General features: G+C 42.7%; 1 pseudogene; it reads right to left on the reverse strand.

The window, feature by feature from the left end:
• Positions 1–848: 848 nt before the first annotated feature.
• Positions 849–13,179, reverse strand: part of LOC140187028 (uncharacterized) — a 59,050-nt pseudogene continuing 46,719 nt past the window's right edge.

Raw genomic sequence — 13,179 nt, forward strand, 5'->3', positions numbered from 1 at the left:
CGTTCCCTGTACACAACAATCTCATGCGTCCCTTTCAAGGTATGTCAGAGACATTGAATTCAATGAGAATTAATTTCATGTAATTTTATGTAATACTGCTTGCTTTGTGTGATTTTATATATATATACCCCTAAATGTTTGTAGTGATCACAGCTACATTGGCACATAATGATTTCCTATTCATTAATACTCTATGTTTTATGTTTTATGTTTGCTAAATAGGGATGAACATGACCATGGAAAAGCAGATGTATAACTACCGTCAGTCCAGAGCCAGGCGGGTTATTGAGAACACGTTTGGCATTTTGGTGGCAAGTTGGAGAATCCTCGGTCAACCACTAGAATTCCTGCCTGACACAGCAGTGAACATTGTCAAAGCTCGTATCGCTCTACACAACCTCCTCGCCTACACTGATGATGCCAACACACCTGTGAGCAGATACATCCCTGCTCATTTTGCAGACTCAGGCGCTACAGGGTCGCCTCAGCCAGGCGAGTGGCGAAGAGTGGTGGCAGGGGACGCCAGTCACTTGGAACCTCTAGATTCTCATTACCTTTCAAGGCGCCGCTTCACCAGAGCTGCCCTTGGTGTACGGAATGACCTGATGGCCTTTTCTCAATCACCCCATGGAATCTTGCCATGGCAGAACAACATAGAGTGTCATGGCCAACTTAATCAGTAAATTGTAAGGCCATAAAATAAATGAACCCATAAATAACATGTAGCTGTTCGAATAAAAAAATAAAGACCTGTTACAAAATGAAGTTGTTATTTACTTGCAGTAACGTGCACAATATTATACAAGGTGCAAAGTGTTATATAAAAAAATAATAAAATATGCAATTGTTTATTGTTTCTGCTGCTGCCTCTCAGATAGCAGTTTGTGGACATCGAACACTGCCTGTGGCCTGTGCTCCTCCGGCAGCCTCTGCAGCATGTTAGCAACTGCTTGCCCAAACCTGGAGACCTCATCATCTTCTTTCAGCAGTCTATGTTGCAGTTCCACCCTACGTTCATCCAACTGGGTGATCTGCTTCTGAAACCAGTCATCACATGTTCTGTCCTCTTCTTCTGTGCCATCCTTGAGCTGGGGGACAGAGGAGCTGGGTGGGGGGACAGAGGAGCTGGGTGTGGGGTCAGAGGAGCTGGGTGGGGGGTCAGAGGAGCTGGGTGTGGGGTCATAGGAGCTGGGTGGGGGGGCAGAGGAGCTGGGTATGGGGTCATAGGAGCTGGGTGGGGGGGCAGAGTAGCTGGGTGGGGGGACAGAGGAGCTGGCTCATTACTGTATGATGTTTCTGCACGTGAAGATGGATTGTCTGGTGGTTGGTTTTCCTCAGCAACTGAAGAGGTGGACAACCCTGAGGTCGAATCATTTCCACCCTGTGGTTATGAAAGGAATTGCAAATAGTTTAAGTTATTCTTTGTAAATATACATACAGGTAATATATGCATTCAGTGTCTGTACATAGATTGGCAGAGCTATAAAAACGAGAAATCGGCATATGGCTACATTGGCAGAATACTGGTTATTGCGTTTGCATAATGGGCAGGCCAGATACAATTAAAATCTTTCATGGAAGCATTATCTTTGCGCACTTCTCCATGGATGTCACCTTGTCGCAGTGGAGAAGCTTGTGTGGTCCTGTGATCCTGAGATCAATGCCGTCTGGAGCTATGCTCCTAGGGTCACCCATGGCGGTAAGGTCGAGGGTGAGGTCCTTGACAAAGAACAATCCAACCAAGACCTCAACGGTGGAACAGGCGGACAAAGTTACTTCGAACTCAACGGCTGTGAAGGCGGATGAAGGCTGCAACAAATCCATCTGCTCCAATCGTCGTGGTTTCCATGCCATTGGAATCAGTTTGTTGATTTATGAAGTATTGTGTGCTTCTTGGAGTGCAACATCAAGTACATGTTAAACAAATACACGCACAGGCATCCTCACTCTGTGGGCCACTTCTTCAGAACGAAGACCATCATCCTTGACCTCGGGGGATAGCTACGACAACGACGATCTTTGCGTAAATCAGTATGCTGTGTTTACAACTAGACAGCATTGCTTGCTTGCTAGCTAGCCTAAACACTTACAACAACATAAAGGTTTATGATACAAAGAACATGTTACATTTACCTTGTCATCATCATAATTTGACTCTGTTTCCTGGTGCCTACTATGTGGTGCCAGCTGGGAAAGAAACAAATAAAACGCTGGCATTTTTTTTTTCCGCCTGGGTCCCCACTCCTCTTGGAGAGTCTTTTCCGGATGTGCACGTACTTGTCCCTCAAGTTTTTCTATTCCTTTGTGCATTCCATGATGTCTAGACCTCTGTTTTTGGAAATTTCTTCCTACGAATTTGATGCCACTTGGCAGTCTTTATAGTCTGGCGACAAAGAGTCATACGAATGTACATATTTTCGGACTTTCTCAATTAACCTCTCCTCGATTTGGTTCATTTTCACACTCAACTCACGTTCTTCTTCTCTCTTCTTTCTCAATTCGAAAATGGTGGTGAAGAAGAAGCAACCGGAAATGTGTAGGAGGAAATGCGATGCTACCAAGCAGACCAATCACAGTTGTTGTGGTCTGCGTAGCCGTGGCGCGTAGTTACATTTTTGGAGACGCGCAAGTTAGGCGTAGGATACGTGGTTACGCCATACCTACGACGTAGATTTGACGCAGAAGTATAAATTGGCCTTAAGAAAGTATACAGCAGCTATCAGCAAACAATGGACATCAACAAACCTACAGTGTTTACCTTGTACAGATATGCTACATGCTACGAGCTCACAAAGAATTAAATTGGAATTCTGAACTGTTCAGATACTTGTAGAAACCATAGAAACCATGGAAAAACTACAGCACAGAAACAGGTCTTTTGGCCCTTCTTGGTTGTGCCAAACCATTTTCTGCCTAGTCCCACTGACCTGCACATGGACCATATCCCTTCATACACCTCCCATCCATGTATCTGTCCAATTTATTCTTAAGTGTTAAAAAAGAACCCACAATTACCACCTCGTCTGGCAGCTCATTTCACACTTTCACCACTCTCTGTGTGAAGAAGCCCCCCCCACAAATGTTCCCTTTAAACTTTTCCCCCCTCACCCTTAACCCGTCCTCTGGTTTTTTTCTCCCCTTGCCTCAGTGGAAAAAGCCTGCTTGCATTCACTCTATTTATACCCAGCATAATTTTATATACCTCGATCAAATCTCCCCTCATTCTTCTATGCTCCAGGGAATAAAGTCCTAACTTATTCAACCTTTCTCTGTAACTGAGTTTCTCAAGTCCCGGCAACATCCTTGTAAACCTTCTCTGCACTCTTTCAACCTTATTAGTATCCTTCCTGTAATTTGGTGACCAAAACTGAACACAATACTCCAGATTCAGAGTCTGGTATTTTACAAAATTCAATACAACACAACCAGGAACTAGGGCATGTCCTCTCTCTGTTGGATCACTCCGAGCAGCAGAAACCTATTGAGAAGCAGACTGGCCAGTTTGGATTACTTTCATACAATATTTAACTAAACTGTCAACTATAATGTGTGCATCAGCCTCTCTGACATTGAGGGTTACTGGCAATGACATAGGATGCCCTGTTACCACTTCAGATGGATTTCTTTTAGCTTGCTTCTTTCGGTCTGCTCTGATGCTGCACAAGGCTATGGGAAGAGCAGAAAGCCATGGTACCCTTTCCACATGATACTTAATTAGTCGTCGATTGATGGTTCCATTCATTCATTCAGCTTGTCCTGATGACTCTGAGTGATGCGGACAATGAAAAAAGCATTCAATGCTCATTCGTCGACATAATTTCTGACAAACTCTCCCAGTGAAATGTGTTCCTGGGTCAAAGTCGATGTGACATTGCAGTCCCCATCTAGGAATATAGACTTGATCAGAGTGTTTGCTGTTTGTTTCGTAGTGCTTTCCTTGCTGGAATAGCTTCCAACCATCTTGAAAACTTGTCCATATCACCAGTGCGTCTGAGTATCATTGAAATTTAGGTAAAGTAAAGCAGCCCACCTGTAAGTGTAAAACTGGCCTAGGTGGGGCAAGATCAATTAATTGTGGTAGCTTTTCATTTGCCCCTAGATTAATTTTCTGGCATGCCATGCACCTTTCAAACATCTGTTGAGCTCCTGTCCTGAACTTTGTATTCCATCACCATTGGAAGAATCTGTCAATCATTGTTTGCACTCTGATGTGTCCTAGGGAGTGTATTTAGTCTGGCAGATAGGGAAACAACACAGTTGGAGTGACTAGTGCCATATCCTCATACTTCATCACTGTTTAACTTCTCACCAATCTTTATTCAGAACCGCTTTCCCCAGTTGGAACATTGAGCTTGCATCTCTTGAATATTTTGTATGCTTGACAGAGACACTGATTTGAACTTTGTTTCCATAATGCCAGTAGCTGGTTTCACTGCATATCTTCTTGGTACTTTTATTTCTGCCAGTTCTGCCCTTTTCACAATTTCATCCACAAATGCATTTCCACAGGTTCCCATTGCTTAAATCTCTGCCTTAAATACACCCAATGACTTGGCCTTCACTGCTGCCCGTGGCAACAAATTCCATAGATTCACCACCCTCTGACTAAAAAAATGTCTTCACATTTCTGTTTTGATGGGCGCCCTTTGATCCTTAAGTCATGATCTCTCGTACTAGACTCCCCCATCATGGGAAACAACTTTGCCACATCCACTCTGTCCATGCCTTTCAACATTCGAAATGTTTCTATGAGGTCTCCCCTCATTCTTCAAAACTCTAAGGAATACAGTCCAAGAGCGGACAAACGTTCCTCATATGTTAACCCTCTCATTCCCAGAATTATTCTAGTGAATCTTCTCTGTACCCTTTCCAATGTCAGCACATCCTTTCTTAAATAAGGAGACCAAAACTGCCCACAGTACTCCAAATGAGGTCTCACCAGCGCCTTATAGAGCCTCAACATCACATCCCCGCTCCTATACTCTATTCCTCTAGAAATGAATGCCAACATTGCATTCGCCTTCTTCACTACCGACTCAACCTGGAGGTTAACCTTAAGGGTATCCCGTATGAGGGCTCCCAAGTCCTGTTGCATCTCAGAACTTTGAATTCTTTCCCTATTTAAATAATAGTCTGCCCGTTTATTACTTCTGCCAAAGTGCATAACCATACACTTTCCAACATTGTACTTCATTTGCCACTTCTTTGCCCATTCTTCCAATCTATCCAAATCTCTCTGCAGACTCTCTGTTTCCTCAGCACTACCGGCCCCTCTACCTATCTTCATATCGTCAGCAAACTTAGCCACAAAGCCCTCTATTCCATAATCCAAATCGTTGATGTACAATGTAAAAAGAAGCGGCCCCAACACGGACCCCTGTGGAACACCACTGGTAACCGGCAGCCAAACAGAATAGGATCCCTTTGTTCCCACTCTCTGTTTCCTGCCAATCAGCCAATGGTCTATCCACGTATGTAACTTTCCCGTAATTCCATGGGCTCTTATCTTAAGTAGCCTCATGTGTGGCACCTTGTCAAAGGCCTTCTGAAAATCCAAGTATGCAACATCCACTGCATCTCCCTTGTCTAGCCTACTGGTAATTTCCTCAAAAAATTGTAATAGGTTTGTCAGGCAGGATTTTCCTTTAAGGAATCCATGCTGAGTTCTGCCTATCTTGTCATATGCCTTCAGGTACTCTGTAACCTCACCCTTGACAATCGACTCCAACAACTTCTCAACCACCAATGTCAAGCTAACAGGTCTATAATTTACATTTTGCTTCCTTGCCCCCTTCTTAAATAGTGGAGTGACGTTTGCAATCTTCCAGTCCTCCGGAACCATGCCAGAATCTATCGACTTTTGAAAGATCATCGCTAATGCCTCCACAATCTCCACAGCTACACCCTTCAGAACACGAGGGTGCATTCCATCTGGTCCTGGAGATTTATCTACCTTTAGACTATTCAGCTTCCTGAGTACTTTCTCTGTCATAATTGTGACTGTGCACACTTCACTTCCCTGCCGCCCTTGAGTGTCCGGTATACTGCTGATGTCTTCCTCAGTGAAGACTGATGCAAAATACTCGTTCAGTTCCTCCGCCATCTCCTTATCTCCCATTACAATTTCTCCAGCATCATTTTCTATTGGTCCTATATCTACTCTTACCTGTCTTTTACTCTTTATATACTTGAAAAAGCTTTTAGTATCCTCTTTGATATTATTTGCTAGCTTCCTTTCATAGTTAATCTTTTCCCTCTTAATGACCTTCTTAGTTTCCTTTTGTAAGCTTTTAAAAACTTCCCACTAATTTTTGCTTCCTTGTACGCCCTCTCCTTTGCTTTAACTTTGGCTTTGACTTCCCTTGTCAACCATGGTTGTATCCTTTTTCCATTCGAAAATTTCTTCATTTTTGGAATATACCTGTCTTGTACCTTCCTCACTTCTCGCATAAACTCCAGCCACTGCTGCTCTGCTGTCTTTCCCGCTAGTGTCCCTTTCCAGTCAACTTTGGCCACTTCTTCTCTCAAACCACTGTAATTTCCTTTACTCCACTGAGATACTGACACATCAGATTTCGGCTTCTCTTTTTCAAATTTCACAGTGAACTCAATCATGTTATGATCACTGCCTCCTAAGGGTTCTTTCACCTCAATCTCTCCAATCACCTCCGGTTCATTACACAATACCCAATCCAGTACAGCCGATCCCCTAGTGGGCTCAACAACAAGCTGTTTAAAAAGCCATCTCGCAGACATTCTACAAATTCTCTCTCTTGAGCTCCAGTGCCGACCTGATTTTCCCAATCCACTCGCATGTTAAAATCCCCTACAATTATTATAACACTACCCTTCTGACAAGCCTTTTCTATTTCCTGTTGTAATTTGTAGTCCACATCCCTGCAGCTGTTTGGAGGCCTATAAATAACTGCCATCAGGGTCCTTTTACTTCTGCAATTTCTTAGCTCAACCCATAAAGATTCTGTACCTTCCAATCCTATATCACCTCTTTCTAATGACTTAATATCATTTCTTACTAATAAAGCCACGCCTGCCCCTCTGCCTACCTTCCTATCCTTCCGATACACCGTGTATCCTTGAACGTTCAGCTCCCAGAGACATGCATCCTTTAGCTAGGTCTCAGTGATGGCCATAATATCATACCTGCCAATCTGTAGCTGTACGACAAGATCATCACCTTATTCCTTATGCATGCATTTAAGTATAACACCTTAAGTCCAGTATTTGGTACTTTTCGCTCTGATTTCACTGCAACCCATCCCAATGGCTACGCATTTGCCCCATCACCTGCCTGTCTTTCCTGACATCTTTACTGCTCACTACCTTAGATTTATTTCTGTTTTCCCCTTCCTCCGCTCTGTCATTCCGGTTCCCATCCCCCTGCCAAATTAGTTTAAACCCTCCCTATCAGCTCTATTAAACTTTCCCACCAGGATATTGGTCCCCTGTAACCTGTCCTTTTTGAACAGGTCATACTTCCCCCAGAAGAGATTCCAATTATCCAAGAATCTGAAACCCTGCCCCCTGCACCAGTCTCTCAGCCAGGCATTCATCTGCCTGATCTGACTACTCTTGCCCTCGCTAGCACGTGGCACAGGCAGCAATCCTGAGATTACTACCCTGGAGGTCCTGCTTCTCAGCTTCCTTCCTAACTCTCTTCAGGACCTCCTTCCTAATCTCTTCAGGACCTCCTCCTTTGTCCTATCTATGTCATTGGTGCCAACATGTGACAAGACAATTGGTTGCTCACCCTCCCCCTTCAGAATATTCAGGGCCCGATCCGAGACATCCCATACCCTGGCACCTGGGAGGCAACACACCATGCGGGTATCTCTGTCAGGCTCACAGAATCTCCTGTCTGTTCCCCTGACTATGGAATCCCCCACGACTACTGCATTTCTCTTCTCCCTGCTTCTCTCCTGCACAACAGCGCCAGGCTCAGTGCCAGAGACCCGGTCATCGTGGGCGTCCCCTGTCAGGTCATTCCCCTCAACAGCATCCAGAACAAGATATTTGTTGCTGAGGGGGACAGCCACAGGTGTGCTCTCCACTATCCGGGCATTTCCCTTCCCTCTCTTGACAGTGACCCAGGTTTCTGACCCCTGTAGCCTAGGGACAACTACCTCCCTGTAGCTCCTGTCTATCACCTCTTCACTTTCCCTGATAAGCAGTAAGTCATCAAGCTGCAGCTCCAGATCCCTAACACGGCCTCTGAGGAGCTGCATCTCGGTGCACCTGGCACAGATGTGGCCATCAGGGAGGCTGGAGGTCCCCCAGGATTCCCACATCTGACACCCTGAACAAAGCACTAACCCTGCAGGCATGCTACCTAACTCTACAGGAATGAAACAAGAAAAATAAGTCTACTCACCCACTTTCCTCACCAAACTGACGATCTTTTTAAACTGTTAGCTCATATTGTTAGCTGTGAGAGCCCTGCTGTTCCTGTCTGTCCGGGTCGATTCGCGGAAGGGGCAGGGAGAAAAAAAGAGTTGGTGCTTCGCTCTCGCCTCTTCCCGTTTACCGCCAAAGCCTGTTGAAGCCAAAGCCCTACACTCTGCTCCCACTCACTCCGCTGCCTGCTCCTACAGCTGCCCGCTGTATAGGGTGGTCTCCTTTTTAAATTCTCCACGCTGTCCTGTTGACATCACGTGCCTGCGCAGTCTTGTGCTTCTTGGACTCGAAGAAGTTTTTAAAAAAGAAGTTTTTATCCAAGTTTCTTTCAGAAGTCAGGAAAGAGGCACAAAACCGGTTGTTTCATGATCATTTTGTTAAGAACTAATACAAAACATTTTGAAAATGAACAGCAATAGAGTTTACTAAGGGAGATAGAAGCAAAACGCCCAAAAAAAAAACAGATGGGGCCTCTGCATGATCAGCCCTTTTATATTACAGTGATAAGAAAAATGCCATTCAAATTCTCAGATAACAATAAGCCATCAGAAAGTCTCTATTCAAGTAATGCAGTGACAGCAATGCTTCCCGAGCTTTCCGGAATCATGCAAATGTAACCACTAGCGGATATACTAAACAACTGCATATACATACTCTGATCACCAGGAAACATACTAAACTGTTATTTGTATATAAGTAACTATATAAAATACCAGCAGCCAATTAATTGTAAAGCTGCAAAGAAAAATAAATATTAAACAGTCGAATCCAACAGAGTACACACGCATAGATCCCTCAAAGTTGCCATGGAAATTGAAAGGGTGGTTAAGAAGGTATATGGTGTGTTGGCCTCCATTAGTTGAGGGACGGAGTCCAAAAGCCACGAAGTAATGTTGCAGCTCTATAAATTCCTGGTTAGACCACATCTGGAGTATTGTGTTCATTTCTAGGATGGATGCAGAAACTTTAGAGAAGGTACAAAGGAAATTTGCTGCATGGATTAGAGACCGTGCCTTTTGCAGAAAGGCTGAGCAAGCCAGCCTTTTCTCTTTGTAGCAAATGAGGATGAGAAGCGAATTGAGGGACATGTATGAGATGAAAAGAGGCATAGTCAGAGTGGATAGTGGCTGCCTTTTTCCCTGGACAATAATGGCTCGAACAAGAGAACGTACATTTAAGGTGATTGAAGGAAGGGTGTCAGAGGTAATTTTATTTTTATACAGGGTGGTATGTGTAAGGAATGCACAGCTGGGGTGGTGGTTGAAGCAGATATTTTAGAATCATTTAAGAGATTCTTACATCATTAAATGGAGGGCTATTTGGGAAGGAAGGGTTAGATTGATCTTGGAGTAGGTTAAAAGGTCAGCACAACAATGTGGGCTGAAGTGTCTGTACTGTATTGTACTGTTCTATGCTTTATGTTAAGCTCTGTTACAGCTCAGTCTTAGATTCAGTGGCTATGGAGATTGATCATTAACAACCTTTGTGAATCGTATGACTCCAGGCTGTGTAGAATTTCCTCTTTGATTCCTATTAGCAGTACTGTTTTAGCTCCTTAAATGGCCATCTTGCATCTGCATTTGGAAATATGCTTCTCGGTGATACACCACGACAAACAACATGGGTAGCAGGGTTGGCTTAATGAAATCATGATAATCTACTGGCAGCATAAATCTTGTGTAAATCTTCTGGCTCCAGTCCATATGCACTATCCAGTTTAGGTCCCACATTTCCTTCCCAGTTTCTACCATCTTGTATTGTCTTATGTCGACTGGATGTTTTTTGGCCACAATCATCAGCACCCAGGACAACTCTTATCTTCTTTCTATTCCTGTTAATGGAAAACTGTACATTGCATACATTGTCCCATATTACCCTTACTTAGTCCCTGCATCAATATTCATTGTTTTATACTCTGTTCAAAACAAGCTAAATTTGCAATTTGTTAGCTCACCTTCAAATCTCCTTCAATTCTAATCAAATTGCTTTTTTATCTCCACTTTGCAGGAAAACCTAACAATGCAGCCTGAAGTCATTAGCAAATTTCATAGCATTACAGATAGTATGTTCTTCCATTGTCTGAACTGTGTAAACAAAAGCACTCCCAAAGCTATCCACAAGGAATCTTGGTTGTTAATGGATGCCAGACAGTGCACGCTCCATTTATTGGCAATTTATGTAGTTTAATCAATTTACCAGTGAAAGAAAACGCTTTGCTCTCCTTTGAAAGTGGTGCCTTATCAATTGCTTTATGCAGGATAAGCCCATTGCCATGACTGAATATAGTCCATTGTTTTGGTCTCCTTTGCAAATTCGAGTAGATGCTTGAAACACAGCCTGCTCTACACCCTGACCTTCTATCTTAGCATCAGTGCTTTTTAAATCAACATTCAATACCATTTAGATGAAGCTTATAGCATTTCATAAAAGAACCTTTGAGTTTTCTCAACTACAGTCCAAAAGCTGACTAATTAATGTTTCCATGCTCTTCTGGAAATTGCAACCATGTGGGAAGTCTCCCAGTGCTTCAAAGATCAAGAATATTGAAAATTTAACTAGCTCCTCTTGTATTTCATCATTCAGAGCCTTAATGACTCAAGGGTGTATCCCATCTGGATGAGGTTGCATATAAATATTTATTGCTTTGAGTATGTTTATAACTCTGGGATAATTATCCCCATCTTTTATAAATTCTAAAGCTAACTTTAATATAGTTCAGTGTGAAGATAAAAATGTAGAACTCATGAAGAACATTAACTATTTTCTGCCACTCACTTTATCATGTGTAGAAAAAAACACAATAGAATTATCCAACAGAAATAGACTTCATTTAGTCCATTTCAGCTGTACTAACACTTTGAGACATTTTTACATTTGATTCCTTTTCTTTTCACTAACTTACTGTACAGTAAAATCCTTTTTCCCTGTAGGTTTATTAGAAATCATAAGTTGTTATTGAGTTCTCTTATGGCATCCATTTTAGAAATCATTTTCATTGAATAACAATATCATCTTCATTTCACCTCGGGTAATTTTGTAAAAAATCTTAAATCTTTGGTTACCAACACATTGGCTATGAAGACCAATGCTTGCTATTGGCTCTATCAAAACAGCTCATGAATTTGAATACCTCCAGTAAATTTCCTTTTCACCATGTCTGTTCTAAGAAGAAAAATCTCAATTTTGCTAGTTTCTTCAAAAAACTGCCTTCAGTAGCTTTCTAATAATTCTCCTCTAGAACAGGAGGTCATAACCCTTTTTAAGTTATGGACCCTTACCATTAACCAAGGAGTCTGTAGACCGTAGTTTGGGAACCCCTGTTCTAGAACATCTCAAAGAGCTTGATTTTCTTTCAAAAATATCTTACTCAATAAGATATCCTAGCCCAATGGCCAAAGCCTGAATAATGGAGTTCCTCAGGCCTGTTCTAGATATGGAGGCGAGTCAGTGTATGTGGAGGGAGGGAAGGTGCAATAGAAGGCATGAGAGGGGAATGGGACCTGTTTTGTTGTTGCTTGTTGTGATTTCATTTTGTTGTGCTCTGTGCTGTTCTGCCAAGCATTGTGGGCTTGCCATGCTGGCATCAGAAACTACGACGATAGTTGTGTGTTGCTTCCGACACAACTTTAGGGGTGTTGGTTGTTAACACAAATGGCTTATTTCACCGTATATTTCAATATACTGTACATGTAATAAATAAATCTGAATCTACCAAAAATTAGAGACAATACTCCAGAAGATGTGTAACTATTAAAGTTTGTTTCCAAAATAAATCTGAAATTAGACTTAACACCTCTGTGAAGTTCTTGTTGCATAATCATAATCTTTATACTCCCTGTACTTTCTATTCCTGCATTTTGAAGGATGGCAGGGTGTAGTGATTATTTTAATGGTTGAGTAATTGAATATCCAGTGTAGGTGGTTTTCCTGTCCAGGTCTCTATCGCTGCTTTTCATTGTATATTTACCAATATTCTGTTTTTAACAGACGGTTTGATGTTATTATGCCTGAAATAGGGTTTCAATTGTAAAATTAGCATCATTGAGTCAGCTGTTGCCATTAGAGGACTGTACAAACAAAGAAACATGGAAAATAGGAGTAGAAGTTGGCCATTTAGACTTTCAAATGTGTTTCACATTCAGTATGCTCTTGACTGATCCTTTCCCTCAATGTATTATTCACACTTTCTCCCTAGACGTGATAGGAATATAGAAACATAGAAAACCTACAGCACAATGCAGGCTCTTTGGCCCACAAAGCTGTGCCGAACACGTCCTTACCTTAGAAATTACCCAGGCTTACCCATAGTTCTCTATTTTTCTGAGCTCCATGTACCTGTCCAGGAGTCTCTTAAAAGACCCTTTCGTATCCGCCTCCACCACCGTCGCCGGCAGCCCATTCCACAAGCTCACCATTCTCTGCGTAAAAAACTTACCCCTGACATCTTTTCTGTATCTCCTTCCAAGCACCTTAAAACTGGGCCCTCTCATGCTAGCCATTTCAGCTCTCGGAAAAAGCCTCTTAGTATTGACACGATCAATGCCTCTTATTATCTTATACACCTGTCTTAGGTCACCTCTCATCCTCCGTTGCTCCAAGGAAAAAAAGCCACGTTCACTCAACCTATTCTCATAAGGCATGCTCCCCAATCCAGGCAACATCCTTGTGAATTTCCTCTGCACCCTTTCTATGGTTTTCACATCATTCCTCTGGTGAGGTGACCAGAACTGAGCACAGTTCTCCAAGTGGGGTCTGACCAGGATCCTA

The sequence above is a fragment of the Mobula birostris genome, chromosome 24 (genome assembly GCF_030028105.1).
Source record: "Mobula birostris isolate sMobBir1 chromosome 24, sMobBir1.hap1, whole genome shotgun sequence".
NCBI lineage: Eukaryota > Metazoa > Chordata > Chondrichthyes > Myliobatiformes > Myliobatidae > Mobula > Mobula birostris.